This window comes from Platichthys flesus, chromosome 12, assembly GCF_949316205.1.
Source record: "Platichthys flesus chromosome 12, fPlaFle2.1, whole genome shotgun sequence".
Lineage (NCBI taxonomy): Eukaryota > Metazoa > Chordata > Actinopteri > Pleuronectiformes > Pleuronectidae > Platichthys > Platichthys flesus.
Window position 1 is genome coordinate 4215685 of NC_084956.1, and position 23932 is coordinate 4239616.

Genomic DNA, 23932 nt, shown 5'->3' on the forward strand with positions numbered 1-23932 from the left:
GGGTGTGTGTTATATTTATAGGGAAAGAGAGGGAGAGAGAGAGAGAGAGAGCAACAGAGAGAGGGAGAGGGAGAATGTGGAGATAAAGGAAGAGAGGAAGTGATGACACCAGCTGATGACAGGAAGGACAGAAATAGAGAGAAGAAGAGATTACAACTCCAGACTGTTTATAAATCTCCATTAACATTTAAAATATCAGTAAACTAAACAAAGTCTGAATAAAACAAACTATTTGAATAAGCCGCATAGGATTCTGGGAAATTAAAAACAGCTTTTTAATAAAAAATTCTCTGTTTGTTTCAGCCATTTTCTCACTAGAGAAATACTGTTATTTCTGACTTCTACTACATTTCCCACAATGCATCTCAACTGCAGAGACGCCCACGCCCTAGACCATGAAAGCAGCGCTCAGGTCTTTTCACAGTTGGACAGCTCTTTTCTCTCTTCCCACGTCCTCCTCCCACCTTTCAGCATCCTTCACTACATTCAGCTCTAAGTGAAGCTCTTTTTCTCTCTCTCTCTCCATCCCTCTCTCTCTCACTAGTGTATCATCTCTTCATCACTATGTTTTCACTCTTCTTTGCTCAATGCAAACATCGATAAGAAAGCTCCAGCCATTCGCCCATTATTCAACCCTTACTGATAAATAACCAGTATTGTGATGATGAATTTTATTATTTTCTAGATAAAATGTTAAATATTTGCTCAATTAGCCTCAGATAAAAATAAAAGAGACTTGAAACTTTTCGCAGATTTTGGATATTTTAAATGAACAACAATCCTCATGTTGATGACATTCGGTAATGGTCAGAGTTGCAGTTAGATACATTTCTTATTTTCACTTATAAATCAGTCAGGTGTGTATTATTGTGTATTATCATGCTAACAGACTGAAGCTAACGGGTCCCAGGAAAAGGCTGAAGAGAAGAAGCCTAATCTGACACACGGCCTTTATCTGAACCGTTCTCTTTGAATAAGAGCGGTAAAATCTAAATACACATAAAAAAATATTCTGTCCAACAGGATGAGTACATGTTTTGAATCAGTATTATTTTTGTTCTTTTCATAAAACAACTAAATTAATTGCTGAGGAGAAACCTATGATTTTTTTTTAAACTAACAAACACAAGTTCAGTTTAAATATAAACTTCCCAACATGTAATTATCACTTGTTGTGAATTATTCTCTCTCTCTCTCTCTCTGCATCTACAGCACATTGTCGAGTCAGAACCACACGTCTCCATGGCGACCGCTGTCCTAGCAATCATTGTGTCGGATCCCACTCGTCAGGCTCCTGTCAGTCGAACAAAAGACGCTCGGCTGGAGCCTCAGGAGAGAAAAACTTTACTGACACCGAATCACAGAGCTTCTACAGCAAGGAGCTGAAGAGACGCTGCAGCAGAGGAGGAGAGAAACCCAGAAGGAAAGAAGAAAAGGTTAATTTGGTGGCTTCAGAAAGTGGAATATCTTCACATTTCTTCTTTGATGTGTTAGATGTTGAATATCAGTCTCCTGGGGTTTTATGAGCAACCGGCAACATCTTGTTTAGTTCGACTCTAATAAAAGTTTCACAAACAACATAATCCTTGATGTTTAGTCTCATCAGCTCCACGTGATCAGTAATAATACTTGAGTAAGAAAATCTTAGTTAAAGTTCTGCGTTCTGAATTTTAATGAATCACGAGCAAAGTAAAAAAAGTCTTTGAAGGTCAGAGGTGAAAGAGGTTTGTTTTGTATGTCACGGGTCAGTTGAAGGAGGGAATAAAAAAAATAGAAAAGAGAATGAAAGAGAGACAGACACTTGAGATCAATATTTGATATGAGAGTTTAAAATATTAATTTTCGTATTCAATATTCGTTTTTCAATCAAATGAAAAACGAATATTAACTATGTCACAAGAAACATGTTTTTCCTGCCTCGTTTAGTTTTGATTAATGATTCATGAGCTCCACTACAAACTGTCTAACAGTTATTATTCATGCAGCCTTGAATAATAATCACTTATTTCTTGACGAGCTGTGTGAGGACAAATAAACAAACACAGAGCAATATGGCTTCCTATTCACATAAAACAACTAAAGCTCTAAACTGTGACATCTAGATCTTCAGGAGATGGTTCCATCAAGTAAAAGTTAATTCAGAAAAATCTAAGACTGATCTGGAATCAGAATTTCAGCTGCTGAGAATATGTTCAGGTTCGTGTACAGATGGACAAACCATCGGATCTCGTCTGTGTGAACTGGATTCTCTGTATTTTTTTGTCGTCTTCACAGTTTAACAATTCGAGTATCAATGGTTCACCATGGAAACAAAAAGCTGCCATGCACTGATATGTGTGGGTTTCAAACTCCTACGCAACTACAGCAGCCACTTCACTGCAGAGACGCAGAGAAATACACACACACAGTTTTACGGTTTAACCATAAACATTATGATAAATAGATTAGATTAGAAAACTTTATTTATCCCAACATGGGCAATTTCGTTCACAGTTTCCAGTCTCACATAATAGATTACCGGTACTTAATAAATACAATAAATAGCAATAGGAGGTAGACAAAAACATATGTCAAAGGCAGTCCAACACACACATTTAACTCACAATTTTTTTTTTTTTTTTTTTTTTAAATAAAATAAAAATGATTTAAAAGAAAACATTAATAAAACCAAATCTACTAGACTTGAATTAATGGAGATAAACATCGTGATGATTATTCTGTGATTTAATGGACAAAAAAACAACTGTTGCTTTGCAGACGAGTTCACAGAAAATTACACACCAACAATTTGGATTTTGCAAAGATACGAATGTCAAAAATTCAGTGACTCCAGAGAAGATCTTTAGATTCGAGACAATTCAAAAATAAACTGGAGGAGACGTTGTGAGGATAATCTAAAAAACAGATGCCTCATCTAACGATCATTTTGTCCAAAGTCGAAGTTATTTCTGGCTTCACACGTACAGGAAGCAGTTTGACGTTCAGTGTCTTGCTCGAGCACACAATGACATTTGGGCCTGATGAGCTGAGATTTTAACCATCAACCAAACCCCACAATTAATGAGTCTAACATCTGCTGCAGCTTCCTCAGATTTAAACAGAACATAAAACAGACAACACAGGTCAAGGTCACCGCCACCTGAAGTGTTTTCTTTGACATGCACACACACAGAGCCACACACAAAGGTGAGTTTATTTAGGACGTGTGTGTGTGTCTCTCTCTCAATTTGTGTGTGAGCAGTGCTATGTAGGCCACACAGATTCATGTAGGGCAGCAGCAGTTATCTGACCTGACACCATCAAACTCAAACGGCATCAAACATGACAGCGACAGAAGGAAGGAGCTCAGGACGCTCCCGTCCACCGGCGGCACAGTCCCAGCACAGGTCTGAGGACAGGACGGACAGGCCGTAAGAGACGGAGCAGCTGCAGAATCTGTGGCTCCTCATGTCGCAGTGCAGATATCGGGTTTTTAATACTGACCCAAAAACCTACATCTCAGTGAGGTGTGATGATATACATCTTCTTGTTCATAAGGGATTGTTTGTGCTTGAAAACATGTCACAGTGAGCGATCCATCAGTGTGATAAGAACAACCTGAAATGACCGAAACCATCTTCGATAAATTACTAAATTACATCTACTTTAGATTTTCTTTGTGTCCATGTCCCACATGCTAACATGGAGCAGGGTTTATGACCTATACCGCAGCCAGCCACCAGGGGCGATCAACACAATTGGCTTCACTTTTGGGAGCAGAGACGTTTTCCCATCTATATTTAGAGTCTGTGCTACATAGAATTAAACTTAACAGTGATCAAATCTGAGCTGCTCACGTTTTAACCAATCAGATCAGCCCGTTCTGGTCATGTAGTTAATAACCAGGATGAGTTGAGATGATAACCAGGTGACTTCAGCTGGTTAATTTAGCCTCAACACAGGATTAATAATGTTAAAACTGTCTAACTTTATATCCGAACAGTATCCAGCAGGTGACGGAGGTAAGTATTTGACTTCCTGTTGAATCGTCCGTGTTCCGACAGCCATTATTAAAATAACAGATAACAGACGTGTTATTGTCTTCCTGCGTCACTTTTATTATGACAGAGTGACACATTAACATCGTCTGTGGGCGAATCATTGAGTTCTCTCTCTTCCTGTGTAATTACAACATCTTTTATTATGTTCACTCCAGCTGAGGGAGATTTGTTCTGCTTAAAGCTTCACTGCTGTAAAAGCAGAGACCACTTTTATTTATTTTTATCGATGATTCATTCTTCAGTTTCTGAAAATATGAAAACACGTTGATTCTTTTTGACAGGAAACATTAAAGTTACATGTTGTTAATCTAAAGCATCCTGTGATGGTGTTATTACATCTCAGCATCAACATGAGAAGGTCAACTGGTAATATGGTTTGTGGTTTCAACGGTCGCACTATCAATCAATAAGTCAATGGACCGAACATACACACACACAAACACGCACACACCAACATTTCTTCTCGGCTTTCAATGTCGTTATCTAAGGTTGCATGAAAAGTTACGATGGCTTCCAAAAAACAATCCAAAGTATCTCTATCAACCCCTGGTGGCTGGCTGCAGTAAAGGTTACAAACCCCACCTCCTCCTCCATGTTAGCAGATGGGACATGGACCAAAGTGAAAAATCAAAATGGACGTAAAATAAATGTTTGTCAAAGATGGTTTCAGTGCATGTATGGGCGGGACCTTCCTTTTCTGCAGCAGACATAATAAATAAATGCAGGTTGTGTGTTTGTGTAATTTTAGTTCTTCATCATCTCTGAGTGTCGCAGCATTAAAACTGAAATCTCCTCAGTCCTTCACTCTGAGGACAAACAGTGACGCACAACCTGGAAACACAATCCACTGCTGCCTCGTCCCAACCTACAGGCGACCAGAGGGACGCGGCAGCGCTCAGGCCTGCAGCACTAATCAATGAAGAGAGTCGATAATGACACAGAAATAAAACCCTGATCCAGAATCACGGCTCTCAAGTTACTAGACAACATCTGATCTTACAGGAGGATGATTGACGACAGGAAGGATGAAACATATTCGCATCTGTGTGGTTGTTGAGCTCAATATGATAAAGTTGTGTAACTTATCTGTGCCTAAAGGGAAAGACAAATCTGAACACACAACCGTGACATGTATAGATTCAGTGTGACTGAGTTTAATCTTAGAGAGTCATCAGTTTCAAGCTGCTGCTACAGAGCTCTGGTCGTCCGTCTAGTCAAAGTTTATTAATATTGAATTTATCATTGCGTCAACTTCAACACTGATCTTCACTGGACCCAGAACAACACACAACACATGTGAAGAAGATGAGATGAATGGTCCTTCAGACAAGAACGACTCAGACAGGTAGATATCTGGATTTAGCAGAAAGATCGATGTGAGTATTTATCCAATTCAACAGTTTTGTTATTTTGCTAATCGATTCTTCACCACAAGCAGAGTCTCCTCGAGTCCAATTGAAAGTTTGTGCCGAATATAAAGAAATATGTTCTTCAGATATCTTAAAACAAAGAACAAAACGCTTCATGTCATCTGCACTGAGGCGTAAAAACTCACTGTGTCCAGGGCAACAGCCACAATGACACTGTGGCTCCAGAGTTTAATTCTCCTCCAGATAATGAACAAAAGTTCTGTGACTCTGCTGACCACAGATCAGTGTGGACACCTGTGTCGAGCTTGAGGAGAAACTTCATCAACACCCACACGCTCGCTGTGAATCCTCCGGAGTCTGTGCACACGTCAGATCAGCCGGACATGAAACAGACACGGGAGCTGGAAGGTTAAAGATCATTTAACGCCCAGTTCGACTGATTCAGACGTTTGTTTTCACAGATAAAAAACTCCTGACAAAGATCAGTGAAAGTGAGCGAGCAGCTCATGACTGGATTCAGACCTTAAACTGGATCCATTCGTTAGTTTCCGGGGGCCTCTCTGCTCCGTCATGTGAGAGCGCGTCCAACACACACACACACACACACACACACACAACAAAAGAACGAGGGAATAAAAGGCTGAAAGCAGAGGAATGTGTCAGCAGTCGGAGGAGATGAGATCACACATCCAGAGCTGGCCGAAATAAAAGGGCGTGCGAGTACACTAGTGAATGCAGAGAGAGAGAGAGATAGAAAGTGACAATGAAAAAAAACACTAACTCTGATTCCACCTGATAAGAGAACGATCTGTATCTGATCATCAGGAACGAAATCACAGTTTACACACCGAGTTCAGTTTAATTGAAAACAGGTGCAATTGTAAAACTCTGGATCATGTGACACTAGTCAGATAATATAGTCCAGATGTCACATGATGACCAGAGGAAGACAAGAGACGAATTCTGTGACAGTGAAACGAGCTCACACTCCACTGTACATGATTATTTACTGCTGTGTGTGTGTGTGTGCGTGTGTGTGTGTGTGCAGACAGATGCAGCCCTCATTGACCTCTGACCCTGCCTCGGGGAAGTCTCGCCCTAATGAAGCATTCTGGGAAATGTTAGTTAATCCTGGTTTCACTTACACTTGGTTTGTGTAACAGACGTCACTGATTACAATGTTCTCACATGGATATTTTGGGACCGACGCCATTACGAATATAAGGGAGTAAAATACTTCAATTATTATTGTTAATATCATTATTACATTATTGTTGTATATGACAAAAAAGTAATTGAGGTTTGATATTTTACAGTTTAACCACAAACCTTATCATAAATACCTAAAAATAAGAAGAAAACACATGCAACCAAAACAAGGTCTTTGGTTCGTCTCTGGTTCGACTCCACGGAGAGACAACAAAAGACGAACCTGGATTGATCTGTCCAAAAATCCAAGAGTCTCCCTACCCTGTCTAGTGCCCCTGAGCAAGGCACCTTACTCCCCCAACATCTGCTCCCCGAGCGCCGTACATGGTCGCTCATTGCTCTGTGTGTCCTGCACACAGATAGGTTAAATGCAGAGGTTGAATTTGCCTGCCATTGCATGGGTGTGTTGTGCGTGCATGTCTGTGCATGTGTTTGGTATAAATAAACATATCTTAATCTTAAACAAAGACAAACTGTTTTTTATTTAAGTTTTCGACCAGATCTGAATGGAGCCGATCAAACAAACCAAAGTGGATTCTCTGCTCCTCAGGGCAGCTGAGCTGAAGAGGGCGGCGGCTTCGCACCATCAATAAGTCATGTGGTCACATTTGCTCACTCAGGCAGGTTGTTTTTCTTCAGAGACTCTGAGACAAAGGAACCAGACTCACAGACACAGAAACACAAGAACTGACAGAAAACCACTCAACAGAAGCTGCTGCTTCAAACACACACTGAGACTGAGGAGGTTCCCTCCGTTAGTGAAGTGACATTTTTCAAGAGAGCTTATTGTTATTGAATTTTAATGGTCATATTTAGAGTCACAGGGAGGAAGTTAAGAATTCCAGAAAGCTTTCTGATTGGTCGGAGAAAGAGTAAACGTGTTTGCCAGGAAGAGAAAAGACAGATTTAGATGTAAAAACATCAGGATGTTGGTTTCATAACAAGAGAAATGAAGCGTTAACACAGGATTCCACCTGGAACATGTATGATTCATGCCATGGGGCCTTTAAAAGGGTCAAAGGTCAAACAATGGAAATATCCCTGAAACGTGGAAAATACTAAATGTTTCCGCCTCCTCAACTGATTCATGATTTCATGTTTATTATCTAAATTAAACTCGTAAAAGATTTGTTTGTGAACTTAAATGTTTGATAAATCAGCATTTGATAGTTAACTCGAGTTCTGCTGTGATCATTCACATGTTTCCTGTAGTTTTCTACACGCGTGTTGTTTTGTAAGTGACATTAACGCGTCAACACAGCTTGTTACATGTGAGCGCTGCAGAGTTGTGGTGTATTCAGAGTTGCATAGCGTGTCGAGTATTTTTGTGAATCCATATTTGATAACTTTTCCATGAATAAATCATCTGTTCATGTTAGGGTGCTCACGTGTGTGTGAGTGTGTGTGTGGTCACAAACACACAGCCACACTCTTTACGTAAGTCAACCTAATTGTTCCTTTACATTTACACACACGCAGACACACAAACAAATATATGATCTATAGTGTAAATACAGCTCTGGAGGCAGTTAGCACTCAACAGCAGACACACACACACGCACGCATAGAGGGAGCACTCAGGACCCTCATTGATAATTAATAGATGCAGCTACATGATTAACAGTATATTACGTGTGTGTGTGTGTGTGTGTGTGTGTGTGTGTGTGTGTCCGCCCTCCATTAGTAACAGTCGAGGACGCACGGCATCCTTTGTTCAACCGGGAAATAAAGATGTCAGCGTTGCATCAGCACGAGAACACACACACACACTCACACACACACTCTGTTAGCGTATGGCAGCCCATAAAACCCAGTGATGGCTTCCACTCCTGTCTCATAACATTGCAGCGCGTTTGATGCAACTCAGGACACACACACACAGGATAAGTAGTAATACTGGAGAAAGAGAGAGAAGGAAAATGTTGTGTAACAGTTTCTAGCAGCAGCTTCTCTCTCACTGTGTCTGAAATCACTCTGTTTTCACCACCTACTGAACTATGTACATATTGTTCTACCAAACATGGAATAACTGAGATATTAATATTCAAATATCATATTTGCCTAGATATATTGTAGACACCGTTTTTCTGGATGTTAATATTTGGAAACTGAACATGTTGGAGTTGATCTGACAGCTCAACGATGAGGATTTGAGGGTTGAGTCTCATCAGTAAAATTACTGAACTAAACCTTTACTAACTAATCACCAAACACAGTGACAGACGCTGACAGTCGGGAGCTCGTTATAATCTCAGTCATCATCCGACAGCGTGATCCTCCATGTCTGTGAGACTCGTCTAGAAACACATGATCCGACGAGATTAAAAAACAGACTGTCACTGTTTCGACAGTGAGATGCTTCAGCTTTGACCCACGTCTACAAACCACTAATAAAATAATGATAAAATCCAACATTTCATCATCCAGTGAATTTTATAACAGTTTATTGGGACAGAGCCGCTTGAACGGAGGTCATCACGTCTCTGTGACATGAAAGGCTGCCGTTGTGGATTTTTACAGTTTCCTGCTTTCAAACCATAGACTCTAAATTAAGGTTGGACGACTTACATTTCACTGTTGAGTTTTTATTTCCTGGTACCAGTCGTTCATTTGCAGTAGGATCCTCGTCCATTAAGAATGAACTAACTTCACTTGAGGGGCGTTACTAAGTTGGCGGCCGAGTGGTAAGACCTGCGTACGATGTCGTTCCTGAGAATCTGTGGAATCGCTTCATCATGAGAGGAAACATCCGAAGAATTCAGTTTCCTAACGTAAACACTGATAACCAGACGTGTTGTCGTGTTGAACCTCGGCCTGACACTCGTATGTTTAGCGTGTTCCTCTCACACTCACACTCGTGTGAGCGCTACAGAGGAAATCTGTTTCATGTCACTGGTCGAACCGGAGTCATCTTCCTAAATCCTTGATCATATATAGAAACGAAGGAGAACAAGACGATCCAGAATGTAAACTTTGAAGCGTCTCCTCCTCTCCCTCACCCTGTGTCTCCCACTCGTTCCCAGTACAAATTCTCCCACTGCTTTCCTGCCATTATGCAGCTGAGGCCAAAAACAGCCTCCCTGCCTGGCTGCTCCCTCCTGTTCAAACAAACAGCCTCTCCGCCCTCCGCACAGCAGATGAATGAGACCAGGACGCTGTTTGCAGCCCGCTGGCTTTTATTTAGCAGAAAATGCAGATGAACAAACTTTGAAGGGTTTAAGTGGAAATCACCAGGATCTTTATGTGGAAAGTTTATTTGTTGTAATAAAGTCACAGCTTGCGACAGATCTCGAGGAAGAATCTTAAGACGAGCAGTTTTCGCAATATCTGGGTTTTACATTAAGTCCATGAGGGAAAAAATGTAGGAAATATTTTCCCCAGCACAAAGTATTATAATATAAATGATGTCATCTTTATGAAAGCTTATTACGATATAAAAACACAGGTTATGCAGTACGTGTACAGGGTGTGCCTTGCCCCTCTGACACTTTTTATTTAAATCAAACTTAATGTAATTCTCAGGAACAACTCGTCTATAAAAGTGGTGACATCATCGTTCTAAATGTCTCCTCATGCAGGATTTATTTCCTGACTTTCTAAACTTCAGTCCGACAAATTCACCTCCGAGATTAAAGCTGAGTCACATCTGTATTTCAGCCGAGTTAACTTCCAACATCAAAGAGCTAATAACCCTGCGTGCGTTAAACTATAAAAGGCCGACACACACACACACACACAGACCCACACACAACAGTCGAGTGCAGCAGCCAAATGACTCGAGGACAAATGTGATATTCTCAGATAAACAGCACAATTATTCCCTCATATCCAGTTGTAAATGGCCACAGTGTATGGGCCAGGAGACAGATGGGCTGATTGTCGGTCCAGACGCCTGGGAACATTCGACACTGGCAACAACAAGTTGACACAGCGAAGGCCGAGGAACGCAACCCCGCTCTGATGCAGTCAGACCTTTTAATGAAGTTAAGCTCTAATTTGTCGGACAGAGAGAGAGAGAGAGAGAGAGGGATGAGGAGGAGGAGAGAAAGACCCTTTTCTATCCTCTCATTAGCGTCTGTTTCCAGTGGATCTGTGACCTTCACACACAAAGACACAGATTAACACGAAAACCTGAACTTTTCATGACCTATAGACTCATCTGGAAAATCCAAGTTCAAGACCACATGTCTGTTATTCTGTCTGTTTACTGTTACTGTGAGGATACAATCAGATCCTGACACGACACAACTTAAATGATCCATATGTTTCGGAGTTTTAAGTACTTCAAATCGATTGATTTATGTAATATTTTAGAAATTTGTTTAACACAAGACCACACATGTAGATAAATTAGCAGCTGAGCAGAAAATATGATGTTAAATATTCACTGGAAATCACTGAGTGGGCGTATGTGGGCAGCAGCTGTGAACACAGACACACAACCTTACAGGAGACGGACATTTTGTTGCAGAGGAAGAGTTTGAGGTGAATGGTGAAGAGGAGGAAGAAGAGGAGGAGGAGGAGGATCAAGCTCCACTGGGAACATATAACCTCCTTTTTTACACTTCTTATCAGGACGAGAACATTACCTCAGTATCAAACTGACCTTACACTGAACGGAGCAAGACCAGAGACCACCCAAACCAGAACAGACCAGTATCAATGTGTAAAGGAGCTGCAGCTGGAGAATAAACGGTGGAGGATTGATGGAACTACAGAGAAAGTTGCTGAGAAAAGAAAAGGATGAAGCACATGAGCAGAAGAGAAGATGGAGTGAAGGAATGTGAGGAAGTGATCAGACGTGCAAAGAGGAAGGAAGCACTCGAGATAAAAACGTCTGAGGTCAAGAGGACTCTTCAGAAATCAGTGTTTACTGACTGTGTGTTTATAGTCATTCTAAAGAAACTTATTACTAAACTTCCCTGTGTTCTTTAATAGACTGAGACACGGTGCATAAAGAAGTGACTTTATAATAAGTAATACGAAAAATTACATTTAATGTTCATGTTTACTCTGAAGTTAATTAATTAAAGTAATTCTGGAGTTTTTTAAGTATGCCTGAGACGTAAAGAGCTTGAAAACACACTGAGGGGAACCTGGGACACAGAAATCCTGTTTTCAGACATGAACCGAAGTTCTGAACTGTTCTTGAGTTTCTGTATGTGAGAACAAACGTCTGAGTCAGTGTCTCTGGACATTTTCTGGGACTTTTCCTGCAGCCTCGAGTAAAATGTCTGGAAAATTTCAGAGTCTGGAAACTACCCACTGAGGGAGTGGACGTGTTGATGAGGTTTCTAACACGTAACGGACGTGAAACTGGAAGAACACAAATATCTCAGGATGAAGAAGAGGAGGAGCCGTACATGAAGAGGATGAAGACGTCGACTTGGAAAGACGAGGAGGTTCCAGAGCTTTGGGTGATGAGGGCCGGTGTGGATGAGCTGTAAACAACAACACTGATCTTTCCACAGCAGAATGTATATGTCCGGTCAGCCTCCTGCTGCTCTGCAGGCTCCGCCCCTGGCCTGAATGTTCCCCACATGTTCCTGTTGGTGTGAAGGAGTCGGACCCGGAACAATCTGCTGCTGCTTCACATGAGAAATACGGACTGCAGGGAATGTCCGGTAAACTGTGTGTGGAGTTCAAATCAGAAAAATGTCCAAAATTTGACGTCTGTGATTCAGGCCGCTCGATTTAGTTAATATGGCGCCATTAATCCAGTGAGAGAGGAGGAGAGAGGCCACTGCTGTAAAGTGTGTTTGTGTGTGTACGTGTGGGTGTGCGCACGCTCTCTCTCTCTCTTTCTATCTCTGGAGACTGGGTCTGTGGAGGAACTGCTTGTTCCCAACTCTCTGATAGAAGCAGGACGGATCACCGAGGCGGAGGGAGGGGTGTTTGGTTGAGCGCCAAGAAAGAGAAGAGGGGAGTTAGAGGAGGGGGAGAGAGGAGAGAAAGAGAGGGTAAAACCGAGAGAGGCGGGGGGATAAAGGAGAAAAAGGGTGAGAGTCATTTTTGAAAAAGCTTCATCCCTGATCGTGCTCTCGTCTTCCCACCCTTTTTATCCTCCTCTAATCTGAAAACATTCTCCTCCTTCATTCTCCCACTTCTTTTCCTTCCTCCTTTAATTTGCCTCTCTGTGCTCCACCCTTATTTCTCCCCTTCACCTCCTCGACCTCTTTTCTTACAAGTCCTTCTCTCTGCATTCCACTCTTCCTTCTCCATCCTGTTCCAAAACAATCTTTTTCTTCCTCATTCTCTTCTCCGTCGTCCTTTCTCACCCTTACTTCCTCCAATTCCACCTGGCAGTCCTCAGTCATGGTTTTCAGTGACCACACACAAACACACACACACACACACACACACACACACACAGCCGTGCACACACCCTCCAAAAACCACATGCTCCATGTTACCAGATGTGTTTTATTGGTTCCACACACTCCCTCTCTGGCACACACACCCTTCAGATGACCGACTGCACAGCCCTGCAGACGTTAACTCTCTGTCACCAGACTACATTCACGTTGCCAAAGACACTGACCTCTGACCTTTCCCTGCTGTGACATCACTAGTTTTTAATCTTGATATGTTTCCTGCAACTTCACTTGTTGAAGTTAAAAACCATGAGACGTTAAATTGACAATCAATAATCAATAACTGCTGGAAGTAGTGCCGGTCATTATTCAGCAAAACAATAAGCAGATTAATCTTTGGTGAAAATAATAATAATTTAAGCTCTGCAGAAACTGGGATTTAGTTTTTATTGTAAACTCTGCACTAATAGAAATAACCTTTTTATTTTAGTTTGAAAATAAAAACCTGAATATCTAGAAAGAAGTTTTCCCTTTGAAACAGAACAAACGCTGAGTTTCTGTTGAACACTGCAGCGCCAAAAGCTTCAATCCAAAAATACCACGACTGTCACAAACACACACAGAAACACACACTGCACACAAACACACAGCTCCTCACAGTCCAGATTGGAGGGTCGGCTGTGTCGTCATGGTGATCCATCCCATCATCTCACCCTGGCCAGCTGCCAAACACTTTCTCTCCCTCTCTCTCCAGCTCACAATCCTGGCAGGCTCATGTTGCAGTGCATTGTGGGATGTCAGATCGAATCTATTCAATAGGACGTGTGTGTGCGCGTGTGCATGTGTGTGTCCTCAGAATTAAAACATGATCAAACACATTCCTGAACAGGTTCAGGTCCGAGCGTTCACCTGTCGCACTGACTCACCTGTCTGCCCCGTGGAGGGGGGGGGGGGGGGGGGGGGCACACAGGATCATGGGTAATGTATTATTTGTTGAGATTTAAAGCCGACTCTGAACACGTTTGGAGCTGCAACGATTTGTCAATGAATTAAAATTAAATGATAAATAAAAATGCAAACAAAATATTAATTGTTTCCAACTTATTCACTTACATAAAGAAGTTCAACTTATTAAAAGTCAGAAGCTCAGTGAACCTTAGAGCTGATTTCTGTTGCAGTCGATCAAATGAAACCTGAACTTTAAGCGTCATCTTTTAAAATCTCTGTGTTTGTCTTTACCAAGAGAAACTGTCATCTCCCGAGAGGAGGAAACAAAGAAGAGCAACCGGTTCAGACTGTTCACAGATCTGTTCTGCTCTTCATCATCCGACACGTGGCTGAGTTACTGTCACAGTCAAGGGCACGTAGCCCCTCCCCCCCCCCCACGTCCAATGTCACCAAACCCATTTCCCAAGATGCCAAGTGTGTCAGCGGGTATTTGTGGGTTAGACTACGCTGGTGTAAAGCTCCTTAATATTACCCTGCACACACACACACATGCACACACACTCGTAATGTAATGCATGAGGTCATCAGGGTTGAGTTACAGCTCGGCCCTGGAGAGGAGAGGGTGGAGGGCGATGATGTAACCCTCACTATCGTCATAGCAACGCAGTAAAGAAGCAGCTGAAGTCACCGCTGCTGAAAAACGAGATCTGAAATTTTCCAGGAATCCTCGTCTGTGATGAAAAAAAAAGAATAAAGTGTTGAAGCCGATTTCTGCACAGAGACGTTTGATCACCGGTCTGAGGAAATCACGACGAGCGGAAAGTATCTCAGCGCTGGACGAGCACGTCCTCACAAATCAACACAAGATGTAATAACAGCCGGAGACAATGGTGGACGTGTGTCAGGAGGCGACGTTAAGATCAGCAGCAGAACAAATCACGACAGCGACGGAGAACCTGCTTCATGTGAAGTTACAGAGAACTGAAAACCACAGTCCGCTGTGAGGACAGTGAAGGAGACAGAGCAAAGAGGAAGTCACTGTGAATGTTTTCAATTAAAAAAGGTATTATTTAATTATATGGATCAATTATAAAGATAATGTTGATACAGAAGCATCGTTAAAACTGCAGGAACATGTGAAGACAGTGGAAACCAACAAACAGCTGTAACTCACTGTAAATATAAATGAGAGAACTGACAGTGGAGCTGCTTTGATACAGGTTTTCCTTCTTACCGCTGATTCTGAAACCTGCACCTTGTAATTCAGCCGATCAGAGTATTGATCCTACACCAGCGATCGAGAAATGAGAACTCATACAACGGGCTCTGGCAGCTTTAGATTAGATTGTCAGTGTTGTATCTGACATCACAGTTCCACCCTTTTCATAAGCTACAAGTCACTCGAGGGACTTTTTTCCGGGATGAGATATTGACGTAAGTTTGCTCTGCCGACCGCTACAAGACCAGCAATCCCTTCTTCTTCGCTGCTATAAAAGCAACAGAGACACTGATGTTCTGGAGCAGTGAAGAAGAAGAGGTGAGATTTCTGGGAAGAGGCATTTTTTTGTTTTATCTTGGGGAAACTAAAACACTAAGAAGATTTGGTATCTGATACTTTGGCTACACAGATTCATGTGCCTGACCTGGCATCTAATTTGCATCTGGGGGCATTTCTGAGGCTGGTATCTGAATCTAGAGGTAAAATCTTCTCTATCGCCCCCTGGTTGCTGACTGCGGTATAGATTATAAACCCTGCCTCCTCCATGTTAGCAGTTAGGACGTGAAAGTGGAGGATAAATAAATGTTTGTCAAAGATGGTCTCTGACATTTCAGGTAGTTTTCTTATCAATTTGATTTCAATTGCTTTTTAATGTTTCTGAAAAGAGCTGATATGACCTGATTGACAGCTGAGACCACCTCCTGATTGGTGTAGAGTGTGAATGGGCGGAACCTCGATACCGCAGCCTCACTTCTTGATCACTGCTGCAGACTCTGACTGCAAATGACGTAATCAACACAAGATGGCGGACCCTGGTCACTACAGTAACAATGCTGCTCCTCTAGATTACATCGTAAATCAGGTATTTAAACCTCCTTGTGGCCAGAATAAGTTTTAAATTGAACTTGGTGAACTAGAAGCAGCGACAAATAAAGTCACAGACGGTTTAGGGATTTTGTCGTGGAGCAGTGTGGACGCAGCAGAACAGACGGTTTACAGATCCACAGTCCAGAGGCAGCGTTCCAGTTTCAGCTAATCACTCATTTCCTCTCTCTCTCTCTCTCTCTCTGTGGATGTCGACTCCACCCTCGCTTCTACAGCAACGCCCCAGGGAGAGCACACGATATATATACACACACACACACACACTAAAAGTCCCCATGCATGAGCGTCACCATCGATTTAACCCCGACAAAATCTATTCTGTGTGTTTTGTCCTTTGAACCCCACAACTGCAAATTTCCCATGATGCCATGCAGCTTGGGTGGGACTTTACTGTTAAAGCTCCGCCCCTGAACTGTAAATTGGGATTTTAAACAGACACCCTCTTCCATTTCAGGATAAACCACCACACACACACACACACTCACACACACCCACTACAGATGGTTGAGTGTACTCTGACCACATCTGGAGGCCTCAGACTGAACATTTCATTTATCAGGAATGTGAGTGTAATGTGTGTGTGTGTCAGAGAGAGAAACGCCTTTGGCTACAGTGAAATCAAATTAAATGGAGTCCTGCTGAAGGTCAACTGAGAGTGTGTGTGTGTGTGTGTGTGTTTCCCATCTGACAATTTAAAGTAAACATGTGTGGATAATGTCACATTATCTCAGTTCATCGCACAGAAAAATTAAGTGATTGGACGTGACATGAATTCAGCCGTTAACACTGTAATCACACAGAGGAACTCGTTCACACTTCGTTGGTTTCAGACCTTCAGACTTTTCAGTTTAGTCTGAGCCTAAATATCCGGTGTGAAAGGTTCCTCAGACCAGTTTGTTTGCAGAGTGAAAACACTTTTGGGGATAGTTTGGACTTTTGTACCAATCACAGGAAGTAGAGACACCTTTAAACAATAGAAGAAGAAAAAGAAGAGGAAGCTTCTGCAGTCTTCACCTCCGACGATATAATGTTTAAAAACAACAGGACATTTGGTGCATTTGAGTACTTAAGTGTACTGTAGTACTGTGGAGTACTGCGCCTGAAGGTGATGATGCTAGAAGTAATACCATCCTGATGTTACCATGGCAACCAAATGAAGCACTTCATTCATTTCCTCCATTCAAACAGAAAGAACAACTGACAACACGCCCACGTCAAATGCCATCGACATTCGACAAGCCTATCAGAGTCAAGAACTGGTAGCCAACGTAGGTGAATTACAATGTGAAACCAAAACTAACCAGATGAAATTAAACCCTGGAACAAATACATGAACCAAAAAAGAAACAATCTGATGGTTTGATCAAATCTCAACAGATCATGATACGTTTATCTTCTTCTGCAGCTGCTGAGGAGTGATTTGATTTGTCTTCTCCGTCATTTCACCTTTAACCTCCGTTGCTTTGTCTCTGCTCCGTCTCTTTCCGCTGCCTCGTGAGACGTCTGTGAAAACAATTAGGCAGCGGCTCCGACTGCAGGTGATCTGGAGAGTGTTGTCGTCTGACAGGGACCAGACGTTAAAGACAAACTCTGCTTCACACAGTGAGATGAGCCACGATGTTTAACTCTTACAGATCCAGCTCTCTACTCACATCACATTAGACTAATCTGAGCAGAGCCTTATAGGAAAAAAATCCTTCTGAAGCACATTATCACAGAGTATTCATAAACACTGTTCACATACTGTATTCATGAGATATCACAGGTGGGTTTCTGCAGCTTGAACCTTATCTGATGAAACACACAAGCGTCAGTGAAGAAATAAAAGAAGTGAGTTATTCCCCAGCTGCTTTGAACCCATCACAGACGATTTGTGTATGAACAGAAGAAAAACAGATGAAGAGCGAGAGATAACGTTTCATGAGTGATTGACCCCTGCTGAGGTCAAGCCCGTTTACCTCGCCGTGACCCGGCTATGTACACACACACGCACACATATACACACACACAGCTGTTGTCGGGTGAAGAACTATCTCCAATAAAAGTCTTATTGTCAAAAATGACCCAATTAATTCCTGGATCAGCAACCACATCCTTCCACTAAGTGTTGATCCATCCAGTAGTTTGTGTGTAATCTTGCTAACTAACAAACACGAAAAAGAACAGAACCTCCATGGTGGAGGGAATTAAACCAGATGTCGACCTCTGTCCTCAGCAGAGCGTTTAGTTACTGGTTTCTACTAAGAAACAGCAACGTGTCCACGTGTCCCGGCCGCCATTTTACAAAGTTTGAAATAGGTTTCCTCCCCTTCCTCCGCTACGTAGACAAGATGGCGACCGTTCCAATGTTAAACTCTCAAATTAGTAACAGTTCTCAGCCTTTATCCACACCAATACCTTTTCAAATCAAAACCATCTACATTTTTTATCTCCATATCAGAAATAACCTCCGTCCATAATTGCACACGTCACATAACCGTTCACGTAAACGGGTGATGAGTTGTAAACAGGAAGTAGATTATCTTCTCTGCAGTTGTTTTGCTTAGTTAATGAAAAGTCTTAGTTTCTGTTCGTCATGACTGAAACACAACCTGGAGTTTTCAAACTAAAACCAGACCAGCAGCGATAACACAAGTCTCTGGATACCCGACCCACTTGTCTAACCGGGTTCGGACGAATATTTTTACACTGTTTTCTGGTTTGAGTCGAGTTTGGTTACAACTCCTTCCCGTCATCAGGGAACAGAACAGCCGTCAGGTTTGGGCTCAGTTTGTTTCCTTTTAGGCTCGAACGTGTTCGGACAGAACATTGATCCGTCCTCTCGTCTGAATGTACGAGAACTGATCACAAACGGTCAAAAGCTGCAGAGAAAGAAAGTAGGTGACCTTTTTATTCTCTCTCTTCTCTTCAACGACAACGGATGCGTTTTGTTGAGGTGATGGTCGAATTCAACTCTCCTCTATATTTAGCTGAGGGTCCTCCTGCTCCTCCTGCTCCTCCTCCTCCCTCGCTCCTTCCCGCCCTCCCCTCTGTCGCACTGTTCCACTTCCTGTCTGCTGGACATTTTCCAGAACATTCCTCCCTCCCTCCTCCTCTTCAGCCCGTCCAGGGAGGATGCTGGTGTGTTTCAGTCCTGTCCTCCTCACTCCTCTCACCTTCGCCTCCTGGACACTCACTCCTCCTCATCCTCCTTTCAGTCTGCAACCCTCTGAACAGACAGTGTTGCTCGGAGTAATTTAAAAAATGCACAAATTATCCAGTCTCTGTTTACATTTCCTGCATTTTTGTCTCCGTTTTACTTACAATCGAATTATCTTTAAAGGATGTCTCTTCTCCTCTACTGTCCATTATCCTCATCCCTCCTTCACTATCTTCAACCCAAATCTTCCTGTTTCCTCCTCCCTTCATCCATCACCCTCTCCCTCGCCTCCCCTCTGATCCTCTGGGCCTCGGGATGAAGTTTTCCCCTCCTTCTGAGTATAATCTCTTCAAGCCGGAGAGATGGAGAAGGGAGGAGGAGTAAACTGGGCCATCGCCTTCACAGTAAAACACGTGGTTTTCATTTGACATTATTTGACAAAAGAGGCTTTTGGAGAGATGCCTCCATCTTTCCTTATGAGACAATCGAAGGAGAGAGGAAGCAAGGTAACACAACGAAAGTGAAGAAAAAGAGAGGGATGATGGATGAGAGAAGTTTGAGGAGATGAGGAGTTAAAGAGGGCAGAGAAACAGCAGAGGAAAAGAACACGAGGAGAAAGGAGTGAATTTTAAAGTAAGAGGGACAAGGTGAGGAGAGGTGGTTGCGGAGGAAGGAGGGAGTGATGAAGGTGTGAGGGAAGGAGGGAGAGTCTGCAGTCAGAGAGGAGGAGGAGATGACTGGCCTCGTTTTCTACTCACCTCTCTGCTCTTAAAGGGACATTTCACAAAATCACACACCTTTCTAACTCTAGTTGTATTACTTCACTACACTTCCAAGACTTCTGTCAAGAATACGAGCAGTTCTACAAAGCAGGTAAATTGAGAGCTGCCTTTACCAGGAGAGAAGTTTACCACAGACTAACTTTCAGTTTATAAAACACACAAAAGGGAAAGAAGTACTGAAAATCATGAGATCCAGAGAAGCTGGAAGGAAAAGTGAAGCTGTTTAATTTAATGATTTAACTCATTTAATCTCTTAAAATTATAAATGGGGATGAGAATAATCCTGATTCCATTCAAATACCAACGTCTATTAGACAGTGAAATAATATTAATATTTATATTTATCCCTTAAAGTTGTTAAATGTCAAATATCATCAGTACACTTGGGTGAGTGTGACCTTTGACCTCATGTCCACTGATGGGAGTTCAAGATAATGAACCTGAACAGTTTTATCAGTTTTCAACACTTGATGCTACAAACTATAAATAAAGATCTTTGGACGACACATCTCCTCCTGACTCCAGACTTAAGTTTGTGTCTTTACAGGGCAGGTTATTTTAAACTCCACTCTAAAACGCATGTGCAGGTTTCAAGACTTTATCCTCCAGTGTTTCTGTGAGAATATGTTATGTAATCTTTTTTTCCTCCTCTCCTGCAGAGCGCTGAGAAATAAAATACCAGTAGCAGTTTAATATTAGCCTGGTGCTAAGACGATGAAGCCGAAAGCTCAGGACTGTGCACGTTATCTGAGACGCTGCAGCAGAGCCGATGATTTACAGCTCGTATCTCGCGCTGCGTCACAAACCAGCCAGGCTGAGCCAAGCTGCTTCATCATCATCACCACCACCACCAGCGCTGCCGCCTCCGCCACCAGAGAAGAGAAAATAATGCACCGCATTCATGTTTCTGCAACGAGCATCAATTCACTTAAAACGTCCCTGCAGGTGATTTATGAGCAAAACATCAGAACCTGCTGACGGAGGAAGACTAAACATCTGAAGATGAACCGAGTGAATGGACCTGATCTGAACATTTTATTCATCATCAGTTTGTGAAGCTTCAGAGGGAAGAACACGTAAAACCAATAGCTCCTGAAATCTCCTTGTTCAGATGGGTTGTAAAGATGCTGCGTTCAGTATTTTGTGTTTCTGCAGATTAAAACCACATTTTCCCAACGGCTTCCTGTCCTGGTCTCACGTGCTCCGCCTCTTTTTTTAAAGGCCTGTAAATGACAAACTGCAGGTCTGCGTTTTGACCACGTAACAAAACGTCTTGTGGAAACGTATGCAGGAAAATACAGGTCCCTCTTTGTGTCAGAAAGGAAAAAGACACAATTACACACCAGGATCGTGCCGACTCCACGACCAGTTAGCAGCAACAATCAAGAGATAGGCTGACCAAACGGTCTGGGCCAGGATGCATTGTGGGTAATGTAGGTAGCAGGTTTTGACATTAAAGAATGATATTTGGAATAGAAATAAGGATATGATGTAATATAATATATATCCCTGTTGGCCACCTGTCATGCTTTTTAATTTTCCAATTCTTTAGAGCTTCCTTAAACTTTATCGACAACTCATGGCGTAGAGCGACAAAACCAAATCTGAAAATGTGTAAAGTCTATGAAGTGTGTACGTTTTTCTCTTTTGTGTTTGTTTGACACTTGAATTAAAATCGTATCGATCTGGGGGTGAAATCTGGTTAAGATTGTGATTCTGCAAAACTGCAGAGATTTGATCCATTGCAGTTTCCACACAGCAGATTAATTATGAAAGTTTATTCAACTGCAACGAGATTGTTTAAAACTTTAAATCGATGATTTCTGGTGGACCTTCACCCCCACCCTCCTCTTCCTCTACCAGTGTCCTTTAGTCTAAATCCCTGACCTTTGACCTCCCTGTGGGGGCAGGGTGTGAAATCCAACTTTCTTTTTAAGAAAAATAAAATCCATGATGTTTGTCATGTTTATCATCAAAGTTATATCAGTTAGACACAGAGTTAGATTCAAAAAGGCTGAAACTTTATGGAAGACGGTTTGTTTAACGACAGCTGGAGCCACAGGACAACAACTCGACACCTTCATGTGACATTTTAAAGGCTCCGTCAACAAGTTGCCAAATGTTCCCGAGTCACTGCATCAAAGAAAAGAAGGGATGGGTGGGGGAGGAAGACAAGAGAGAGGGGGAGGTGGTGATAAGGAGAAAAAGTGAGCTGATAGAGAAGATATGTAGAGGAGGAGGAGGAGGAGAAAGAAAAGAGAAATCAGGGAGGACAGGATGAGAAAAAGAAAACAGGAGGAAAAGGGAGAAGAAATGGAGAGGGCGAGGGAATGGGAGGAGGAGGAGAGAAAGCAGCAGCCCAGCCTGGATCTGATTACATAATTGCTCGACGGGATTTCAAACTGGGTCTGCGCAAAAAAAAAATGGTCTGAAAGCTGCAGCGTTACGCACAAACCTGCTGATTCTACAGTCGCACAACAAGAGCAGTGAAATGTGCCTCATCACTGCAGAGGAGGTCCAACTCCCAATGAGCAGAGGTTCCACCAAACTACAAGAAACTAGATACAGAGAGATGAGATCAGGGGGAAACAACTCAAGTGTCAGGAGGAGAGAAGCTCTGGGGAATATTCTGGTGGTTCTGCTCCAGGCTGAGGTCGTTAGAGGAGACTACACTAACATCTACACAACTACACACACATCTACAAAAACACCCACACTAGAATCTACACACAAACATATACGCATCTAAATAAACATCCACACAACAGATATGCATCTACACAAACATATATACAAATATCTACTCAAACCTCCACATAAACATCCATTCAAACAACTACACAAACATCTACACAAATAACACAAATATCAACACAAATATCAACACAAATATCAACACAAATATCAACACCATCATCTTCATAGTCTCCATCAGGGAGGAGATCCCTCAGTCCATCAACACTGACTCCATCAAAACAACAGCAGCTCTGGCGCACTGAAACAATCACACACACACACACACACACTGACCAACACTGAAACACACACTCAGTTCAACAACACGATGGAGAGGGAGAGCGGGGTGAAGCTTAGAGACGCATCCGACACGGGAGCTCTCTGTCCGGGCTTCTCTCTGCGCCCCAGCTCCAGAACCTCCACCCTGTGGTCCGCAGAGAAAAACCCGGGATAGCAGCCTCTAACCCGGGATATCAGGCTCTAACCCGGGACAACGGATGTGGATGCTTCGCACGCCGCCGACACAATCAAACAAATCCGTGCCCACGCTTGACTGAAACCAACAGCCCGGCTCGACTCGGCTCAGCTCGGCTTGGACCGGGTTCACACTCACCTAGAGGCCGACAGAAGTGCAGCGGGGTCCCGCTCGGAGTGTAGGACGGTGACCGTGCAGCTCGAGGAGAAAACACGGGGCAGACGATCTTCAAATCAACCGACCTCCTCCTCCTCCTCCTCTTCATCACCCCGCCCTGCGCGGCTGGACACACCGGGGCGCTTCATTCAAACACCGGCAGCAGCGGGGGGCGGTGCTACAGCATGACACAAATCTTACACACACACAAAAACACTCTCTCTCACTCACACACTCTCACACACACACACACACACGATGAGTAGACAAATACAACTTATTATTGTTATAATAATAAATGTTCAAACTCATGGTTTAAATGCAGAATTACTGATTAAAGTATAAAATCTTCACGTGGAGTATTTTATGATTACAATTATTTGTATTGAATAATTACATTAAACACTTTTATGTAGATGATCAAGCTATTACAACAAAGTATTTCATGACAACATAAACAGTAATTCATGTGTAAAACCACCATTACAGACTTGTGGTGGTTTATGAAGATGAATTCAGCTACAGGAGCCTGTGAGGTCTTCGGAGGTCAAACTGAGAACCGTGTAGAGAAAATACAAAATCGCCTAGTCATCATTTCTTCTTCCTCCAGCAGTAAATTAATGAAAAATATATGTGACTTTGCATTTTCAGGCTCCTCA

The 23932-nt window shown here is 42.5% G+C and overlaps 1 protein-coding gene across 1 annotated transcript in view; it reads right to left on the bottom strand.

Annotated features, from left to right (window-relative positions):
• The window catches only part of LOC133966415 (spectrin beta chain, non-erythrocytic 1-like), a 73173-nt gene extending 49785 nt beyond the window's left edge, over window positions 1–23388 (bottom strand). Inside the window, exon 1 of the mRNA XM_062401340.1 lies at window positions 23256–23388. The gene's annotated coding sequence lies outside the window, so the exon portion shown is untranslated. The remainder of the gene's footprint in view (window positions 1–23255) is intronic.
• Window positions 23389–23932: the final 544 nt, after the last annotated feature.